Here is a 9,145-nt window from a genome sequence, read left to right on the forward strand (position 1 = left end):
TGTGTGCGTTGACATTAAACCCACCTTTAGAGATAAAGCAAATTATATTCACTCATCACACTTACCACTATGACCACTGGCAACTACAAAAATAATGAAAATAAAATATTTTCGAAGAACTTATTAAAACGTACCCTGGTGAAAAATGGTGTGCCCTTTAATGAAGCTCAGTGGTCCTAACCAACCTCATCTTCTACATTTAAGTCCACCATAAATGATCCTTATGTGCTTCTCACCAACCCGCCGAACTTCGTTTCCGCCCTTCTCTTTAATGAACACCCGGGTAAGTTGTTTGGAAGTGCTTGGTCAATGGAAATAAGTGTGAACGTTGGATTGTAACGTTGGTTGTTGACGCAGCTGTGCATTCCCGCCAAAGGTCATATTTTTGCCTTGTCATACACGTATTTGGTTATCCTGTGAAAGCATGCATTGATGGTTGTCAGCATAAAGTTTCTCTCTCCTAACCCCCAATCAATGCTTTTCACTTTTAAAGGCTACCCATCAAATCAGACTATCTCCCCACAATTAATGTAACTTGATTTGAATAAGTTAAGTTAATGGAAATAGATATAATATTAATATTTTTTTGGTTACATTGATTTCATATAATTTCATCCTTCACGTACTTGTATTTCAATTTCGGGGAGAAACCAATTCTGTAGGCTTGAATCAGGTGACAGTAACCCGTTTACCATTGTTTAGTTGTGAGTGACTTCTTTAATCATCCTACTGATGTATCGTCCTTAACCTACAATTTTTATGTGGACAGGAAATTTCTGCATAATCATGGATGCATGGGAAGACCTTGTTTATGATGATGATGTCCTTGAATCGTTTTTGAAAAAATGCGATGCTTCCGCAACGCTTATTCCTGGTCCTGCAGGTAACATCCAAGCAGCTTTCATGAATAGAACGGGAACAGAACAACCGAAATCGACACAAGAATTTGCTCGTGATGTTGCTGACGCAACCTATGAACGAGATTTCAACTCCAATGCTTGGAAATGGGCACAGATGTTTATTGAACACCACGGTACACTGAATCTCATACAAGCTTCCAAGAACATTATTACCTTTACTACTTGTAATTTGTTTTCATATTTTTTTATCATAGGTCTCGTAAAGGATGGAAAATTCGAGAACGTTAACTCCCTCCAAGAGGCAAAATCAGCTGAGGTCCTTCCATTGGTGGTTTGCATATTGAAAGAGTGCAAGCCCAATGGGTTAGGAGATATGCAGTTGACTCTTAAGGACCCAACTGCCACGATGAAGGCTTCCTTGCACAAGAAAGGTCTTGAAGATCCTGAAATTGCAGCAAACATCGCAGTTGGTTCCGTTATCATACTCAATCTTGTAAGCCATCAAATTTGTACTTAACTACCTTAATTATTTTATTGGTATTTAAGTGTTCTTCTTCTTACAAATTCCGTTTGTACATTTAGGTCCACCCCTTCACTGCATTTAGGCAAAACCACTACCTCAATATTACGCATCGCTCTATAGTGAAGGTATTTGCAGCTGAAGTTTGTCCTCCTACAATTGACCTTGTTAAGGAGAAACCAAAACCTGTCATTCGACTTCCTATGTGGGCAGAGAAGGAACTCAATGTGGATGACATCCTCCGCAAATTTGTCCGTCCATCTGACCAACCATCAACGTCCAATCAAGCAGACAACCAATAGTGGGTTTAGGATAACTGTAATTTTATATGAACACCATTATAAGTATTTCATGGATAACTGTAATATTTGAAACGTACAATGTATCATTTTGTTGTGTATGTTGTGAACCTGAATCTCTATCAATGGTGTGTTATAATGAATTTATTTATGTCATACAAAATGGTGCCTAAAACTAAGTTTTTTTTCCAATAGTGACCCATGTTCACCTGACTGAGTACCTGTGTTTGACTTTCTGTACAAATTGGCATTTTCGTGAATCATCTTGTGTTTAGAATTTAGATTAGCCTTGCAACTACCGAAAGACTTGTTGCATAGAGCTTTCTTGGTTTCTTTTATTTGTCTTGGCAGTCAGTTTCATAAATCACCATGTGTCAACACTTAGCTTAGCCTTTTTGTGAATATTGAATAGAGGTTCGTTTTGGTTTCATAGGTTTCTTTTTTATCTTTTTGTTAAGATTTGGAATAAGTATAGATGCTTGTAAGGTCTCTAGTTGGATGTGCAGTGACTTGTTAATTTAATTTTTGGTTGAATTTCTTTGAAAAACCTTTTCTTCTACCAAATGCCCTAATTCCATGTAGTTTTAACCTGGACAGCTAGATATTTTGCAAGTCATCTGACTCTTAGGCTCACATTGAGCATCTGTTTTAATCAGAGTTTGAAATGTAAATTTGATTTAAAATTAGTTTTGTTGGCGATTTTGTGAAATTATATTAAAACCACTTTTAGGATTGGATCTTGTCGAAAAAATCAATGTTGGTTTTTAAATACAAATTTTGGAGAAGAAAGTTTTTAAATTTTTTTTTGAGGAATGTTGGTTTTAAAACTAATTTTGAGATTGTGCCATTTGGAAATTTGCATGTCTCACGGGCAAAAAAGAAACTGCCCAATAAAAGCTGTCTTGCAATTTTACAGAGAGAAAGAGATGGATTTTTCTTCTTCACAGGATATACATTCCGGAACAATGGTCAGAGGCTGCAGAATCCATTTCTTGGAGTTCAACACCTCCTATTGTTTTTATATATGGTGCCAAAAATTGTGGGAAGACGAACTTTTCCCGCTATCTCCTAAATATCCTCTTGCAGAAATACACCAAAGTAGCTTATCTGGATACTGATGTTGGCCAACCTGAGTTTACTCCTCCTTCTTTTCTATCACTAACCATTGTTCACAAAGTAACTCCAGTTGGTTTGTGATTCACTGTCTTAATTTTTGCAAAAAAAGTATTTTACAATTTATTTCAAAATTATTCATTTTTTTTTAATTATTTTAGATTTGACAGTTCCATGCCTGAAAACACGAGAGGTATGGTGCTATCTCATCTTGTGAGACCCCTAATAATTAGCAGTAGTAATTTCTGTCACATCACCATTAATGCACTCCATTTCCACACTCAGTCATTTAAAACCTACTCACCAATCCCATACACCACTCTGATCTGCACTGGAAAACGCCCCACGTCGCACGCTCAGGGATTTTAAAGCGCACCAAACACTGCATGCACGCACACCACGTGTCACGAGAGAAGTTTCCAAATCAGAAATGGTTGGGCAGGTGTCATCAGATGAGACGCTCGTCCGCGGGGCGTGGAAACTAACAAAACTTTAGTTTTCGAAATTTCCTCTCACTTGCATGCACTCATCCTCTACCTCTGAACCTAAACCTCCATTTCTCTCCAACTTCTCTCTAAAACCTCCCAACTTCTCTCTACTGTAACTCACCAAGCTTTTCTCCGATCACGTTTCAGCACCGTAGGAACGTCCGCTGAACCGAGAGCTACTCATTGGACCGAACAATTTCAAGAACGGAAATTGGTAAGTTCTCCTTCAGTAGCTCGTCCTTAGGTTTTCTAGAAACCGAGTTGTTGGCTGCATGCGTGTGTATAGTCTAAAGGATTCATTTTCTGTGGATTAGATTGGTTGTGAGAAGAGTCAAGAGACGTTGAGGGTAGGAGACCGTTAGCTGGACGAAACAAAAGACTCATATTAGGACGTTTCCTTCATTGATCCGGGTAAGGGAAGCTTATTAAATTTAATTCGTATGTGTGTCTTGTACTGTATGAATGTTATGTGTGTCGCATGAAGTATGAACTGTGTTATCTGATTTTTGGTATATGATCATAAGTATGAGGTGTATATTGGTTGAGTATGCATGATCGAACGTTGCTGTACTACATGAACATGATATATGTTGGTTGAAATGTATGATATGGGTGATACATGTGAATATGAAATATGCATGCTTAGAAGTAGTGAACATAAGTGAAACTTGAATATCAACTTCCCTATGATAAAGTATGCCCGACATTAAACGGTTCTCTACCGTTTGATGTTCCAGTAAACTTCTTTGAATTGGAATACTTTCATTTGGGAAGGATTCTGGTTGAGCATGAGCGATGTAGGTCTTTTACTTAGAACTCATAATGAGCAGTGTCGATCACCCTTGTGACTACAGATCATCCATCTGTGTCGACCTACTGTGTCGATCACCCTTTTTACTACAGATCATCCATTTGTGTCGACCTACTGTGTCGATCACCCTTGTGACTACAGATCATCCATCTGTGTCGACCTACTGTGTCGATCACCCTTGTGACTACAGATCATCCATCTGTGTCGACCTACTGTGTCGATCACCCTTGTGACTACAGATCATCCATCTGTGTCGACCTACTGTGTCGATCACCCTTTTTACTACAGATCATCCATCTGTGTCGACCTACTGTGTCGATCACCCTTGTGACTACAGATCATCCATCTGTGTCGACCTACTGTGTCGATCACCCTTTTTACTACAGATCATCCATCTGTGTCGACCTACTGTGTCGATCACCCTTGTGACTACAGATCATCCATCTGTGTCGACCTACTGTGTCGATCACCCTTGTGACTACAGATCATCCATCTGTGTCGACCAACAGTGTCGAGTAACTTTGATTAATACAGGTCGTCCATCTATTTGGTAATTGGTTCTATTCTGTTTTGGAACGGAGTAAATTCTTCGGTTTTGTTCTCCACGGTTGTCCTCATTATGAAGGGGGATGAACGTTCGTCTCTTTTAAGAAAGTAGAACACGGAATGAAAATGTAATTAAGAGGATGAATTAAGATGTGTGAACACTATATTACATGATTATATGATTATGGAATTTGGACGAGCGTTCCAGGGTGGAACGTCTCATAATGTTGGATATTAAATTGGTAAAGTATGACTGTGGCTATTGCTAATGCTGGCTTGGTCCATCCTGATATTCCGTGATACTCATCTTCACGTAGAGGAGAGTAGTTCATGTGTGGGAATGGCAGGAGGTCCTTAGTCCATAAGTTAACATGGGCGACGTAAGAACGGACTAACCTCGAGTGGCAGCTGTTGAGGGTTTCCCAGTTACTACACCACTCGGGTGCAAGGACGCCTGTAGCTACACAGTTCATACAGTCCGGACGGTCAGTCTAGTATCAGGAATTGAATTGAGTTAAGGGATTGATTTAATTATATGTTGTGAAATATTTGATATGTTTGATGTATTATGAAATGAATGATTTTACTTGAATTAAATTCAATAAGCTTACCCTGTGTTCTCTTCCTTGCGTTGTCGATCGTCTCTGTACGTCCGTCCTGTCCTTGCAATGATCATCCGTGTGGATGTGAGCAGACGGTGGAGGGTCACTTGAGGAAATGCTAGAAGAAGAAAACTTGGAGGACGCGACACTGGTGGACGTTGAAGTTAAAGTCGAGCCCTAGATCGCTCGCTCGTGTATTTTAGTTTCGCTAAGTTTATTTTGTGGACGTTCGGTTATAGTTTTGTAAGGCCGTTCGTCCCTGAACTCTTGTATGTTTTTAACGTTCGTCATTTTTCTGTATATTTTGGCCGTTCGACATTTAACGCTCGTTCGGTTTTTCTGTAAGACTGCACTATTTATTTGCTTAATGTAATAAATTCTGATTATGGTAATTACTATATTTTGGGATGTTACACATCTCAATAATTTGGGAGCTGAAACTGTGTTTTTTTAATTTTTGTTATGTTACTTTGAATCTTTGAAACATTTGACAAAGCTGCTGATTTGTGACAGCATTTAACATCTATTCAGTATTGATGTTAATTGGAGTGTGTAAAGTTTTGGCATGTTGTATTTCATGCTTCTGGATTAAGTAGAACCGATCTTGACAACAGATCTCTATGTCATACAAAAATAGAAAAAATATTATACATTGACATTTTTCATATGATTTTGTCTTGTACATGATTGTTCATTTTTCTTAGGAAGCTGTAAAAGTCTAGGGTCCCAGGCATTATTCTGTGTCTCTTTTTAGGGAATGGAGTGGTTGGGATTGGGGTCATTTCTGATTGCTGTGAAATTTTTTGTAAACAGAGTTGGATGACATTTTGTGCCTTGGATCTGTGTTCAACCCTGTATTTGGGTATTCCATGATTAAACAGGTGATGGACTTGCTGGCTATCTGTCATTTTTTTCTGCAACAGGTGTCTTTTCCTTGGTGACGTTTCTTGTAAAAGAGATCCATCAACATACTTAAATTATGTCTTTGCCATTTATGATTATTACCAAAAGGAGTATGGCATCTCTGTGAAAGGAGAAAATCCTTGTAATATCAAGTTGCCTCTTATTGTGAATACTTCTGGCTGGGTGAAAGGTAAGCTCACTTTTTTCAGCTGTTAGTCTGATTCTTGTTAATCCTGCATTTGTACTTGAAACTATTTCTTGCCTAGAATTGTAGTGATATGTACTCTATTATGGTACTTTGTTCCTTGGTTTCTCTGGCATTGCAGGGGTTGGTTATGATGTATTAGTGGACATGTTGAAATATATTTCTCCAACACATGTAGTTAAGATAAGCACATCCAGTGAAAATAAGAATCTACCTGCTGGAGAATTCTGGTTTGATGAAGACCAGATGGAACAATTAACCTAATGGAGATAAATTCAGCTCGTCAGGATTCATTAAATAGATCGTAAGTTCAAATCTGATTGAAAGTTGTTATTAATCGCAGCTGCTAGTTTGGCCTTTTAATTACCACTTTTATGCTTTAAGTAACATATAATATCCTTATTTGTTCCCCAGGGTACTTTTTCAGAAGGATGGTCGTCCCCTACGCGATTTACGAATAATGGCTTATTTCAGACAGTGCTTTTCTAGTGATTCAAATATTTCTACTATGAAGAAACTTGCACATGTCTTGGCCTCTCACTGTCCTTATGAAGTTCCCATTGCAAGGATAAAGATGAGGCATCTTCATTGTGAGGTTGGCTTAAATTTTGCTTGGTACCTGTTCTGATTATGAGTCATACCACACCTCAGTGGTTGCTACCTTGTTACTTTATGATTTTGAAGTTAAAGTTGCATATCTAAACCTTCACAGGCCCCACAACAGTGGAGTCTTGTGAATGAGTTGCCCTTAATGAGTTTTGGTTTTTGATGCATTCGGTCCATTTTTATTTTATTTTTAATTTTAATGATCTACCAGTATCTTTGTAGGTCCCAAGCTCTGAAATATTCTTCAGTCTGAATGCTCCTATTGTTGTCTTAGCTGTTGATTTTGAAGGACCTGAAAATTTACTGTTTTGGCCTTGGTAGGTCATTTGACTAACTTCCTGAATTTGATGTGTTTCATTATGTTCTGTTCTGAAACGGCGGATAATTTTTTACTGAAATACTTCTGCAGCATTGAAATTTTGGATTAAGAAGCTAATAAGGTTGCAATAGTAAAGCAAACTACCTGAAAATGCCCATTCAATGTTTTACAAGTCTTGAAAACATCAAATGCCTTGTAAACAAAATGGTAATGCTATTTGAAAGAAATGGTATTATTGAACTTAACCAATTTCAAATTTTGTAAGACAAAAGTATTGTGAACTAAATGTGCATTTGTGAGTTAGCTTGTCTTGTATATCTGTCTATTGGTTGTGAGAAGTTTACCACTGTCTCAGCTTTGCAATGACATATGAACTGTAGTATATCTGGAGAGATCTCTACCTATCTAGGATATCATGCTTCCAAAGATGTTGAAGAGAAAAAATAAAATAAGAATATGACTGTCACAAATCAAAAGGGCTATTGTTCTAGTTGAGTAGTTATGCATTTTGATAATTCTAAGCAATTCATTTTTTAACATATCTTGATTTCTTATGTTTCAGGGATCGTGAGGGGCATTGACACAGTAAAAGGTGTGCTCTATGTGTCACATAGTTCCTTGGAAAAGGTCAACCTCTTGCTACAGGGTTATATTCAAATTCCCTCTTGTTTGTTGCAGGCAAGATATTGTTTTACATGCTTTTTCTTTCTTCTTAACATAATATTATAGAAATGAAAGATAATATGTTGAAGTTCATTTAATCTGCTTTCTTTCTGTTGTCTCAGCCTTTTCTACTAGTTGCTAGAATGTGTTCAGTTATTTATATTAGTAGGTTTATTCTTTATTGCTGATGGCAGCTAATAGACGAGCAGATATTTAACACGATAATTATTATTATTGCTGACTGGAATTCATGATTAAGAAATGTATGTTTCTTCTTATACAAAAAATGACTTATTTTCAGGTTCAGGGATGCATCTCACCATACATGTCAGCAAATACTTTGGCTATAAACTACTTATCATGTGTTAGCAAAGAGAATCATTTCAGTAGCACATTAGCAGGGGAATAGCCATTGTAGTTTTACTTATATTATCATTTTTCCTTATTTGCTAAAATACAATTTTGTTTAGTTATTTATATTTATACACAGTAGATGTATATCTGTGGATAGTTAGCATTGAAATTGCACTCGTGATTGCTTGCAGTATGATTATTTCTCTTGGAGTTTGAGATTTTAATATCTTTTTTTTTTCATGGTCGATTAATTGTGATGGTTAACTCTGGCAACTGTTCTCTGCGTGCAATTCTAAATTTGAGAAACTAAAATAACACTTTTAAAATTTCCTAGTTTTTAAACAGAAAATTTTGATAGATTAAAATCATACTTCTATAAACTTTTGAGAAAGTTTTTTCCTTTAGGGTCAGAATTAGACACAAAGATTATGACTAATAATATAGATTAACCAAAAATAAATTACCATTCTTTCCAAGGTTCTAATGTCTCAGTCAACTCACGGTAGCCCCGTATCAGTTAATATATTTTTAAATTAATTTTAAAAAATTTGCTAGATATTGTATAAGTCTGTTAGTGGACTACAAAATAAATAAACAAAATTATTGGGTCAAATTTATATCCATATTATCCAACAAAATATAAATTAAATTGAATTAAACTCCTAAACATCCTTTCCTCCTTGTTTTATAAAGTAAATTTTTTTACCATAATGAAGATGTAGCCGTATTGTCACAAAGTTATATTCATTTATGTTTACATTGAGGATGGGGAATGAATGTGAAAGAAAAAGAGAACAAGAATAAAATGTTTGAAATTTAATTTAGGTTTAATGATTCGATAGTTCTTAATTTTCGG

The 9,145-nt window shown here is 36.5% G+C and overlaps 1 pseudogene; it reads left to right on the forward strand.

The window, feature by feature from the left end:
- Positions 1 to 6,124: 6,124 nt before the first annotated feature.
- Positions 6,125 to 8,513, forward strand: LOC108344520 (polynucleotide 5'-hydroxyl-kinase NOL9-like; annotated as a pseudogene).
- Positions 8,514 to 9,145: the final 632 nt, after the last annotated feature.

This window comes from Vigna angularis, chromosome 8 (assembly GCF_016808095.1).
Source record: "Vigna angularis cultivar LongXiaoDou No.4 chromosome 8, ASM1680809v1, whole genome shotgun sequence".
NCBI classification, from domain to species: domain Eukaryota; kingdom Viridiplantae; phylum Streptophyta; class Magnoliopsida; order Fabales; family Fabaceae; genus Vigna; species Vigna angularis.